Genomic DNA, 13,140 nt, shown 5'->3' with positions numbered 1-13,140 from the left:
ACCAAAGTGTCATCTAAACGGGCCATTTCTTCCTCACAATCCACTCATGTTTCGGATACTTCATCCGATGAAGATGGGGTATGTACTGATCCATCAGACACTGATACAGATGCTTCTGATGAGGAATCTACAACACAGGTTGATGTTCCTGACCTATTGGAGGCTATCAAACTGACCCTCCAGATACGTCTAAGAAACCTGATAAGTTCAAACGTCAGAAGGTTACTAAATTAGTTTTGCCACATTCTTACCCTTTAGTTGACATACGTCAGGAATCCTGGGAGTCTCCAGGAAAGAAATAGCTCCCTAGGACTCCAGGGTGGGAGGCCAACTTCTGCGGTTCGCCCAGGTATGGTTACAGACCACTTCAGACGCCTGGGTGAAGGAAGTCGTCGCTCACGGATACGCCATATCTTTCAAGACACGTCCCCCTCACCAGTTTTGCTTGACAATTATCCCTTCGGATCTGTTAAAAGCAAAAACTTTACATTTGGTGGTACAATCCCTTCTGGACACAGGAGTGTTAGTGCCGGTGCCTCTGTCTCAGAGGGGCAGGGGGCACTATTCTATGCTGTTCCTAGTTCCAAAGCTGAATGGAACCTCCCGGCCCATTCTCAACCTCAAGTCTTTGAACAAATTTGTGAAGGTATCAAATTCTGTATGGAAACTCTTCGCTCTATTGTTCTGGCTTTGGAGCCCAGGGACTATATAGTATCCCTGGACATACAGGATGCTCACCTACACATACCTATTGCCATGTCGCATCAGCAGTATCTGCGGTTTGATATTGGCAACCTATATTATCAATTCCAAGCCTTGCCTTTTGGACTGACCACAGCTCCTCTCATCTTCACCAAGGTCATGGCAGTCATGACGGCCGTTCTTCATCGTCAAGGCATCAGATTCCTGCCGTATCTGGACCACTTGCTGATCCTGGCAAACTCCCCAGAGGTTCTCATCCATCATCTAGAACTGACGGTCCAATTCCTACAAGCCCACGGATGACTCATCAATTGGAAGAAATCCTCGCTGGTCCCTGCTCAGAACATGGTGCACCTGTAACGTTTGGAACGTTTGTTCTTGTCTCTGGAGAAAGTCCTGAAACTCCAGGACAGGATAAGGTGCTTTCTCTCTCGCCCAAGAGTGTTGATACACTCGACGATGCAAGTACTAGGCCTCATGGTGTCTATTTCATTCCCGCCCTCTGTAGAGGTTAATCCTTTCCAAATGGGACGGCCTGCCTCACCAGATCAGTTCTCACATGATCTCCCTGAATCTGGAGGTTTGTCTGTCACTGAGCTGGTGGGTACAGGACCAACAATTGAGCAGGGGTCGTTTCTTCTGGATCTCCAACTGGGTCCTCCTAACGACAGATGCCAGTCTGCGGGGTTGGGGCGCGGTGTTGGAGCAACACTCTCTTCAGGGTCAGTGGACCAGGGAGGAATCTCTCCTCCCGATAAACATTTTGGAGTTGCCGGCAGTGTTCAATGCTCTGAAGCTTGCCCTGCCTCTGGTACAGAACAGGCCTGTTCAAGTACAGTCGGACAATGCCACCACGGTGGTGTACATAAATCATCAAGGCGGCACTCGAAGCCACATGGCAATGTTGGAAGTGTCAAAGATTCTTCAATGGGCGGAACGCCATCTGCCAGCCATATCGGTAGTGTTCATTCCGGAGGTCCTCAACTGGGAAGCGATCCAAGTACAGTCAGACAACGCTACAGCAGTGGCGTATATCAGTCGGCAAGGAGGGACAGAAAGCAGAGCCTGCATGCGAGAGGTATCAAAGATACTCCTCTGGGTGAAAAGAAATGCAAGAGCAATGTCGGCAATCTTCATTCCGGGAGTGGACAACTGGGAAGCGGACTTTCTGAATCGTCACGATCTCCACCCGGGGAGTGGGGGCTTAACCATCGGGTGTTTCAGCAGATTATCGACCAGTGGGGCTTTCCACAGACATGATGGCTTCTCGACTCAACAACAAGCTTCACTGGTTTTGCTCATGAACCAGGGACCCTCAGGTGAGGGCAGTAGATGCACTGATGTCACCTTGGCCTTACCGGCTTGTCTGCTTGTTTTCTCCGATTCTGTTGCTCCCAAGGGTGCTCAAGCGAATCAGAAATCAAGGAGTCCAGGCAATTCTGATTGCCACGGATTGGCCTCGGAGGGCGTGTTACGTAGATCTTCTGGACATGTCCGTCGAAGACCCTTGGCCTCTACCAATAAGAAGAGATCTTCTTCAACAAGGACCGTTCGTCTACCCGGACTCACGGCAACTTCGTTTGACGGCATGGAGGTTGAGTGGAACATCCTAGCTCACAAGGGCCTTTCCAAAAAGGTAATTGCTACCATGGTTCAGGCCAGGAAACCTGTGACGTCAATACACTATCATCATATCTGGAGGATATATGTCTCCTGGTGCGAGGAACGCACGTATCCACCTGCAGAGTTCGACTTGGGACGTTTCTTACGTTTCCTGCAGTCTGGTGTGGATAAGGGCTTACGTCTGGGATCCGTTAAGGTCCAGATTTCAGCTCTCTCCATTTTCCTCCTGAAGAAATTGGCGGTATTGCCAGAAGTTCAGACCTTCTTGCCAAGGGGTACTTAACATACAACCTCCTTTTGTGCCGCCTACGGCACCCTGGGATTTGAATGTGGTGTTGGAATTTCTACAGTCATCCCAGTTTGAACCTCTGATGACTGTAGAAGACAAGTACCTCACGTGGAAGATGGTGATGTTACTGGCCCTGGCTTCTGCTATACGTGTCTCAGAATTGGGGGCCTTATCATGTAAAAGTCCATACTTTTTTTTTTTTTACGAGGACAGAGCGGAGCTCAGGACTAGACAGGACTCTGCGTTTCACCTGAATCAACCTATTGTGGTTCCGTCAAGTTCCGACTCTTCTGCTCCTCTGGAGGCATTGGATGCTGTTCGAGCCTTGAAGATCTATGTCAAGCGGACGGCTCGGATCAATAAGACGGATTCCTTGTTCGTGCGCTATGATGCACAGAAAAAGGGCTGTACTGCTTCAAAGCAGTCCATTGCTCGTTGGCTTAGGCTTACTATCCAACATGCCTATGTGTCGGCAGCCTTACCTTTTCCTAAGTCTCTGAAGGCCCATTCTACAAGATCGGTGTGCTTTTCCTGGGAGGCTGCCCATGGAGTCTCGGCCTTGCAACTATGCCGAGCTGCTATATGGTCAGGGAAGTCACAGTACTGAGTAACAGATCAGAGTGTGCTGAGAAGCACCACAGCAGAGAGCAACACCCCAGGCAGGAAAGAGGAACTGCACGGATTTGGAAAGGCGCAGGGTGCTAGAATGAACACTATATATATCAAAAACATAGAGAGTGCACTCACCAGTCTTCTTAATAGAAAAAGATTCACATTTATTTCTCTATCGTCCTAGTGGATGCTGGGGTTCCTGAAAGGACCATGGGGAATAGCGGCTCCGCAGGAGACAGGGCACAAAAAGTAAAGCTTTAGGATCAGGTGGTGTGCACTGGCTCCTCCCCCTATGACCCTCCTCCAAGCCTCAGTTAGATTTTTGTGCCCTGCCGAGAAGGGTGCAATCTAGGTGGCTCTCCTAAAGAGCTGCTTAGAAAAGTTTAGCTTAGGTTTTTTATTTTACAGTGAGTCCTGCTGGCAACAGGATCACTGCAACGAGGGACTTAGGGGAGAAGAAGTGAACTCACCTGCGTGCAGGATGGATTGGCTTCTTTGGCTACTGGACATTAGCTCCAGAGGGACGATCACAGGTACAGCCTGGATGGTCACCGGAGCCTCGCCGCCGGCCCCCTTGCAGATGCTGAAAAGAGAAGAAGGTCCAGAATCGGCGGCAGAAGACTCCTCAGTCTTCTTAAGGTAGCGCACAGCACTGCAGCTGTGCGCCATTGCTCTCAGCACACTTCACACGGCAGTCACTGAGGGTGCAGGGCGCTGGGAGGGGGGCGCCCTGGGAGGCAATGTAAACCTATTTTTTGGCAAAAAATACCTCACATATAGCCTCCGGGGGCTATATGGAGATATTTAACCCCTGCCAGAATCCGTTGAAGAGCGGGAGACGAGCCCGCCGAAAAAGGGGCGGGGCCTATCTCCTCAGCACACAGCGCCATTTTCCCTCACAGAAAGGCTGGAGGGAAGGCTCCCAGGCTCTCCCCTGCACTGCACTACAGAAACAGGGTTAAAACAGAGAGGGGGGGCACTAATTTGGCGTTAGAAATATATAAAAAGATGCTATAAGGGAAAACACTTATATAAGGTTGTCCCTATATAATTATAGCGTTTTTTGGTGTGTGCTGGCAAACTCTCCCTCTGTCTCTCCAAAGGGCTAGTGGGTCCTGTCCTCTATCAGAGTATTCCCTGTGTGTGTGCTGTGTGTCGGTACGTGTGTGTCGACATGTATGAGGACGATGTTGGTGAGGAGGCGGAGCAATTGCCTGTAATGGTGATGTCACTCTCTAGGGAGTCGACACCGGAATGGATGGCTTATTTAGGGAATTACGTGATAATGTCAACACGCTGCAAGGTCGGTTGACGACATGAGACGGCCGACAAACAATTAGTACCGGTCCAGACGTCTCAAAAACACCGTCAGGGGTTTTAAAACGCCCGTTTACCTTAGTCGGTCGACACAGACACGGTCACTGAATCCAGTGTCGACGGTGAATAAACAAACGTATTCCTTATTAGGGCCACACGTTAAGGGCAATGAAGGAGGTGTTACATATTTCTGATACTACAAGTACCACAAAAGAGGGTATTATGTGGGATGTGAAAAAACTACCTGTAGTTTTTCCTGAATCAGATAAATTAAATGAAGTGTGTGATGATGCGTGGGTTCCCCCCGATAGAAAATTATTGGCGGTATACCCTTTCCCGCCAGAAGTTAGGGCGCGTTGGGAAACACCCCTTAGGGTGGATAAGGCGCTCACACGCTTATCAAAACAAGTGGCGGTACCGTCTATAGATAGGGCCGTCCTCAAGGAGCCAGCTGACAGGAGGCTGGAAAATATCATATAAAAGTATATACACACATACTGGTGTTATACTGCGACCAGCGATCGCCTCAGCCTGGATGTGCAGAGCTGGGGTGGCTTGGTCGGATTCCCTGACTAAAAATATTGATACCCTTGACAGGGACAGTATTTTATTGACTATAGAGCATTTAAAGGATGCATTTCTATATATGCGAGATGCACAGAGGGATATTTGCACTCTGGCATCAAGAGTAAGTGCGATGTCCATATCTGCCAGAAGATGTTTATGGACACGACAGTGGTCAGGTGATGCAGATTCCAAACGGCACAAAGGTGTATTGCCGTATAAAGGAAGAGGAGTTATTTGGGGTCGGTCCATCGGACCTGGTGGCCACGGCAACTGCTGGAAAATCCACCGTTTTTACCCTAAGTCACATCTCTGCAGAAAAAGACACCGTCTTTTCAGCCTCAGTCCTTTCGTCCCTATAAGAGTCATATTTGCCCAGGGATAGAGGAAAGGGAAGAAGACTGCAGCAGGCAGCCCATTCCCAGGAACAGAAGCCTTCCACCGCTTCTGCCAAGCTCTCAGCATGACGCTGGGACCGTACAGGACCCCTGGATCCTACAAGTAGTATCCCAGGGGTACAGATTGGAATGTCGAAACGTTTCCCCCTCGCAGGCTCCTGAAGTCTGCTTTACCAAGGTATCCCTCCGACAAGGAGGCAGTATGGGAAAAAATTCACAAGCTGTATTCCCAGCAGGTGATAATCAAATTACCCCTCCTACAACAAGGAAAGGGGTATTATTCCACACTATATTGTGGTACTGAAGCCAGAAGGCTAGGTGAGACCTATTCTAAATCTAAAAAAATTTGAACACTTACAAAGGTTCAAATCAAGATGGAGTCACTCAGAGCAGTGATAACGAACCAGGAAGAAGGGGACTATATAGTGTCCCGGGACATCAGGGATGCTTACCTCCATGTCCCAAATTTGCCCTTCTCACTAAGGGTACCTCAGGTTCGTGGTATAGAACTGTCACTGTCCGTTTCAGACGCTGCCGTTTGGATTGTCCACGGCACCCCGGGTCTTTACCAAGGTAATGGCCGAAATGATGATTCTTCTTCGAAGAAAAGGCGTCTTAATTACCCCTTACTTGGACGATCTCCTGATAAGGGCAAAGTCCAGGGAACAGTTGGAGGTCGGAGTAGCACTATCTCGGATACTGCTACAACAGCACGGATGGATTCTAAATATTCCAAAATCGCAGCTGATCCTGACGACACGTCTGCTGTGCCTAGGGATGATTCTGGACACAGTCCAGAAAAAGGTGTTTCTCCCGGAAGAGAAAGCCAGGGAGTTATCCGAGCTAGTCAAGAACCTCCTAAAACCAGGAAAAGTGTCAGTGCATCATTGCACAAGGGTCCTGGTAAAAATGGTGGCTTCCTACGAAGCAATTCCATTCGGCAGATTTCACGCAAGAACTTTTCAGTGGGATCTGCTGGACAAATGGTCCGGATCGCATCTTCAGATGCATCAGCGGATAACCCTATATCCAAGGACAAGGGTGTCTCTCCTGTGGTGGTTACAGAGTGCTCATCTTCTAGAGGGCCGCAGATTCAGCATTCAGGATTGGATGCTGGTGACCACGGAGGCCAGAACGAGAGGCTGGGGAGCAGTCACACAAGGAAAAAATTTCCAGGGAGTGTGATCAAGTCTGGAGACTTTTCTCCACATAAATATACTGGAGCTAAGGGTAAATTTATAATGCTCTAAGCTTAGCAAGACCTCTGCTTCAAGGTCAGCCGGTATTGATCCAGTGGGAAAAACATCATGGCAGTCGCCCACGTAAACAGACAGGGCGGCACAAGAAGCAGGAGGGCAATGGCAAAAGCGTCCCGTCTGAACAAAAAACGGGACAGGTATTGCGCCAGGTCAAGAGACCCTCAGGCAATAGTTGTGGACGTTCTGGTAACACCGTGGGTGTACCAGTCGGTGTATGTGTTCCCTCCTCTGCTTCTCATACCTAAGGTACTGAGAATTATAAGACGTAGAGGAGTAAGAACTATACTCATGGCTCCGGATTGGCCAAGAAGGACTTGGTACCCGGAACTTCAAGAGATGCTCACAGAGGACTTATGGCCTCTGCCGCTAAGAAGGGACTTGCTTCAGCAAGTACCATGTCTGTTCCAAGACTTACCGCAGCTGCGTTTGACGGCATGGCGGTGGAACGCCGGATCCTAAGGGAAAAAGGCATTCCGGAAGAGGTCATTCCTACCCTGGTCAAAGCCAGGAAGGAGGTGACCGCACAACATTATCACCACATGTGGCGAAAATATGTTGCGTGGTGTGAGGCCAGGAAGGCCCCACGAAGAAATTTCAACTCGGTCGATTCCTGCATTTCCTGCAAACAGGAGTGTCTATGGGCCTCAAATTGGGGCCCATTAAGGTTCAAATTTCGGCCCTGTCGATTTTCTTCCAGAAAGAATTGGCTTCAGTTCCTGAAGTCCAGAAGTTTGTCAAGGGAGTATTGCATATACAACCCCCTTTTGTGCCTCCAGTGGCACTGTGGGATCTCAACGTAGTTCTGGGATTCCTCAAATCACATTGGTTTAAAACCAGTCAAATCTGTGGATTTGAAGCATCTCACATGAAAAGTGACCATGCTCTTGGCCCTGGCCTGGGCCAGGCGAGTGTCAAATTGGTGGGTTTTTTCTCAAAAAAGCCCATATCTGTTTGTCCATTCGGACAGGGCAGAGCTGCGGACTCGTCCCCAGTTCTCTCCCTAAGGTGGTGTCAGTGTTTCACCTGAACCAGCTTATTGTGGTGCCTTGCGCCTACTAGGGACTTGGAGGACTCCAAGTTGCTGGATGTTGTCAGGGCCCTGAAAGTATAGGTTCCAGGACGGCTGGAGTCAGGAAAACTGACTTGCTGTTATCCTGTATGCACCCAACAAACTGGGTGCTCTTGCTTCTAAGCAGACTATTGCTAGTTGGATGTGTAATACAATTCAGCTTGCACATTCTGTGGCAGGCCTGCCACAGCCAAAATATGTAAATGCCCATTCCACAAGGAAGGTGGGCTCATCTTGGGCGGCTGCCCGAGGGGTCTCGGCTTTACAACTTTGCCGAGCGGCTATTTAGTCAGGGGCAAACACGTTTGTAAAATCCTACAAATTTGATACCCTGGCTAAGGAGGACCTGGAGTTCTCTCATTCGGTGCTGCAGAGTCATCCGCACTCTCCCGCCCGTTTGGGAGCTTTGGTATAATCCCCATGGTCCTTTCAGGAACCCCAGCATCCACTAGGACGATAGAGAAAATAAGAATTTACTTACCGATAATTCTATTTCTCGGAGTCCGTAGTGGATGCTGGGCGCCCATCCCAAGTGCGGATTATCTGCATTACTTGTACATAGTTACAAAAATCGGGTTATTATTGTTGTGAGCCATCTTTTCAGAGGCTCCGCTGTTATCATACTGTTAACTGGGTTCAGATCACAGGTTGTACAGTGTGATTGGTGTGGCTGGTATGAGTCTTACCCGGGATTCAAAATCCTTCCTTATTGTGTACGCTCGTCCGGGCACGGTATCCTAACTGAGGCTTGGAGGAGGGTCATAGGGGGAGGAGCCAGTGCACACCACCTGATCCTAAAGCTTTACTTTTTGTGCCCTGTCTCCTGCGGAGCCGCTATTCCCCATGGTCCTTTCAGGAACCCCAGCATCCACTACGGACTCCGAGAAATAGAATTATCGGTAAGTAAATTCTTATTTTAAGACATCATACGTCACCAAAGCATGTGTCGACGTTTCGGGCCCAGAATGGCCCTTTATCAAGACCCAGATGCCCTAGTGAAGAAAGCATAACCCACCACAGACCCCAGAAGGCCTATAAATACCCAACAGGCTCACCATAGGATCCGCCCCACGTCCCACACACAGGAACTAGGCCCAACTCACAATAAAAGGCAATATCTGCTCACATGAGCCTCTACAGCCCATAATGGACACAGCCACGGCCAGCCGGAATCACAATAAATATATCACTTATACTTTTAATACTACAAACATACTTATTTACTCCATATTAATGTTAATTTATCGTTTGCGTTCCACTGCGCCAGGCTGGAAGCGACATAACACCATACACTGCTGTCCTGTTACCAACTTTGCTCCCCAGCAACAGTCACTGCGCTACTTACTTCCCACATATGGGAAGTAGCGCTGGTGTATTCTCCTTCATTAGAGATTAGTAACAGCCACGGCCCCGGAGCTTCCGATTACGGCAGCCGCTAAGATTCACATGAATCACATGATGCGTTTTACCCATTAACGCAGTGGAACGCACGGCCATGTTCCTTATGCATAGTAACATAGGAGGGGGTCCTGGGCGAGAACCTTAGGATTACACCAACATCCATATATGTTTACATAAATAAAACAAAACAAAAATATATACAAAAATATATATAAATATATATGTAGAGCCACCAGAATATTACTATAAACAACATTACAGCATAACATTTTAGCTAGAGCAGGGTTCTCAGATCTTTCTTAGCACTATGATAGCATCATTATTCAAGTAAATCAATCAATAAATCAAAAGGAGGTCTCAACATTATATGAAGGTTGCTGCTCCCGATATAATTACAAAAAACCTTCCTATAAAAGACATTAAGAGGGTTCATTTCATTGAGGCCTCTAGGGGCCACTGTATCCAGTTCATGTATGCATCTTGTCTCTTTTTTTAGAAGCAGGAGATCCCGATCACCACCCCTTGCCAGCGGTGGGACCCAATCAATTATCATATAGCGCAATGTTGATAGTTGATGGTGTTCCTTTAGAAAGCGCACTGCCACAAGTTTATCCGAAGTCCCTGTGTCATGGGCCAAACGAATAGTATATCGATGCGGTGTCATCCTTTCTTTGAAAGTTCTCACTGTCTTCCCCACATACATTAACCCACACGGGCATGTGAGGAAGTAAATCACATGGTCAGGTTGGCAAGTCAAGCGATGTTTCAGGTAAATCTTGCGACCACTGTGCTTTTGACAACATTTTTTTACCGGTGTTCAATGATTTTGCAACCAAGGCACCGAAAACAACCCTTTGCACAAGTTAACCAATTTTCTGCATTTTCAGGGAGCATATCTGGTCTAAGAAAGTAATCTTTCAAATGTCGACCCCTACTCACACTAAACTGGAGATTTGCACTTTAGATTCTTGAATGCAGGGTCAGAGGTTATCAAAGGCCAGTGCTTCCTTATGGCACTCTTTGTCAAATTCAATGCTGTATCACATCGCAGGTTCAGGATCACTGGGTCATTTTGAGCTTTTTGTGTTTCTTGTGCATTCACATGTGTATGTTGCACTATTGATTTTGCTCTGGTGAGGCACCTCCCTATGTCATAACGTTTATAGCCACGTTCCAGAAATCTGTCATAGCATTCTTGTACTTGAACATCTGCCCGTATAGGATCAGAATTATTTCTTAGAACCCGGACAAATTGAGAAATGGGTAGATTTGATTTCAGAGAGTCTGGGTGGTGGCTAGTAGCCCATAATAGAGTATTTTTATCTGTATCTTTCCTATATAATGTATATTCCACTTGTGACCCGTTCTTAATCACCGTCACGTCCAGAAAATTCATCTGGGCTTCATCCACCACCGCTGTAAACCAAATTGAGCTGTTTAGTTGGTTCAATGAATCAACCATCTTTAAAAAGGAATCAGCATCACCCCTCCAGATAATGAAAACATCTATAAACCTCCTCATAAATATCAAATTATCAGAGTAACTATTCAAAATATGCTTCTGCTCATACTGGTGCATAAACAAATTGGCGTATGCAGGCGCCACATTTGAAAATCTAAAAAAAAATAATAATAAAAAAAATAATATATATATATATATATATATATATATATATATATATATATATATATATATATATATATATATATATATCCAACGTAGAACCTCCGGCACTCCACAAGTGGCAAATAAAAACCTTGCTCCTGTGCCTTCCTCCCTGGGGACTAACCCACAATACTGATACAAACAAAAATGAGGCGGCACTTGGAGACTGACGTAGATGGTGAAAAGTTGTATTAAACAGACAGGTTAACGTTTCGGGGACGTGCTCCCCTTCCTCAGAACAATCTGTGCAAAGCAAAGTGTGAACATTAAATACCCAAACTTACCCCGGAGACCTCACCCACCGGCGTGCATCCTCGACACGTTGCCCGCGGCTCCAGACTGACGCTTCCGACATCCGACGGCGGGGCGGAAGTGACGCGACGGGACCCGGCCTGGTGACCATAGCAACACAGTGCGTGACCGCCCACTCTGCTCCCGTGGCCCGTTCGGCTGCCCACAGCCGGGCGGAAATGTCATCATGAAACCCGGCTCGGTTGTCAAGGAGACACTAAAACAGAAACACACAAATAATGATACATATATAATACCCCTAAAATCCTCACAATACATTATATATTCTACTTAACAAGGTAACATCATATTATAAAAACCAAACCCAATTGACCTCAACAATTGTTCTATGTGCTCAAGTATAAATCGACTTTGCATATTAAAAAATACATACAAGCATCCATAATTATTACAAAAAAATGTTTTTATATGTGTACACCACCTCATATGTAGGCGGCTATATCTTCAACTACATAAAACCTGGTATTATATAAAAAAGTGTACATATCACATAAGGATTACTAAAGTGCACTAAGTGTATATGGTCTGACCTCAAGCTTTTAGATATAATGATCCCGCCTTCTTTAAACTGCTACAGAACCCATATAGCCCTTGGGCATAAGTTGTAGACACATCCATTATCTTCTGCTCATAAAAAATGAATCAAACCCAGTGAATCATTCAGACCTCTCGGTCGTAACGTCTGAAGTCTGAAAATCCACCGGGATTCCAATTGCAGTAGCTTCCTTCCCCTATCACCCCCTCTGATGGCTTCGGGGACGTGGTCAATGACCCTATGTCTCAACATGGCCATGTTGTGTCTTTGTTCTAAAAAATGTCTAGCTACAGGCTGTTCTGCCACACCTGTGTTCAAGGCATTACGCATTGCTTGTCTGTGTTGTGCCATACGTGTTTTGAATTGGCACTCGGTCTTCCCCACATAATAAATACCACACGGACACATGATGACATACACCACAAATTTGGTGCTGCATGTTAGGGGCCACTTAATAGGGAACTTTTTACCTGAATAAGGGTGCGTTATGGAATCTCCGGGCGACATGAATGTACAAGTAGTGCATCCAAGGCATTTATAGCACCCACTTTTTCTTGTGAGAAAATGTGTTGGTGCTGTTTTCATATTTGTGATGTCTGTTTTCACCACTAGATCCTTAATGTTACGCCCTCTTGTGAAGCTAGGCATAAGCCTCTTTTTGTGCAGATTGGGAAGATCCTCATCGGATGACACAATGGGCCAAAGTTTTTTGGCTACAGCAATTGTGCGAGTACTCGATGAATTAAACTCATTAACCCATGTGATGGCACTATCTGTTTTCTGTGCCCCTATGGGTTTCAACAATTCGCTCCTCTCTTTAAGAAGTGCCTTCTTCCTGGCCGCTGTTAGAAGCTGTCTGGGATACCCCCTCTGCACAAACTTTTCTTTCATTTCGTCAAGCTGCCTGTCTCTTTCTGAGGTCTCACTGTTAACCCTACATACTCGTAAGAATTGTGAGAAAGGTAAACCTTTTCTGGTTGGAACCGGGTGAAAGCTGTCGTATCGTAGTAGGGTATTACGATCAGTGGGTTTAGTATATAGCTTAGTGATGATCCTCCCTGCCTGTATTCTAATGTGGATATCTAAAAAACATATTTGTTCTCTACTTGTGGTCATGGTAAATTTAACAGGGCTATTGGACTGATTATGTATGGAAACTATGTCCTCTAATTGTTTCTCAGTGCCCTTCCACATGACCAGTAGATCATCAATATATCTGTAATATAAGAATAACAGTTGTGCAACTTCAGGAACCTCAAAAAAAAAGGCTGCGTTCGACATCCCACATAAACGTGTTGGCAAACGACGGGGCCACCGAGGACCCCATCGCACACCCGGTCATCTGCCTATAATATTTGCCGTCAAACATGAAATAATTGTGTTTTAGCGTAAA

The 13,140-nt window shown here is 46.7% G+C and overlaps 1 protein-coding gene across 1 annotated transcript in view; it reads left to right on the top strand.

Annotated features, from left to right (window-relative positions):
• Positions 1-13,140, top strand: part of GNAL (G protein subunit alpha L) — a 491,912-nt gene that overhangs the window by 74,644 nt on the left and 404,128 nt on the right. The window lies entirely within an intron of this gene.

This window comes from Pseudophryne corroboree, chromosome 5 (assembly GCF_028390025.1).
Source record: "Pseudophryne corroboree isolate aPseCor3 chromosome 5, aPseCor3.hap2, whole genome shotgun sequence".
In the NCBI taxonomy this organism is placed as follows: Eukaryota; Metazoa; Chordata; class Amphibia; order Anura; family Myobatrachidae; genus Pseudophryne; species Pseudophryne corroboree.
The sequence above is the reverse complement of the archived record's forward strand: the minus strand, read 5'-3'. Positions and strand labels throughout refer to the sequence as shown.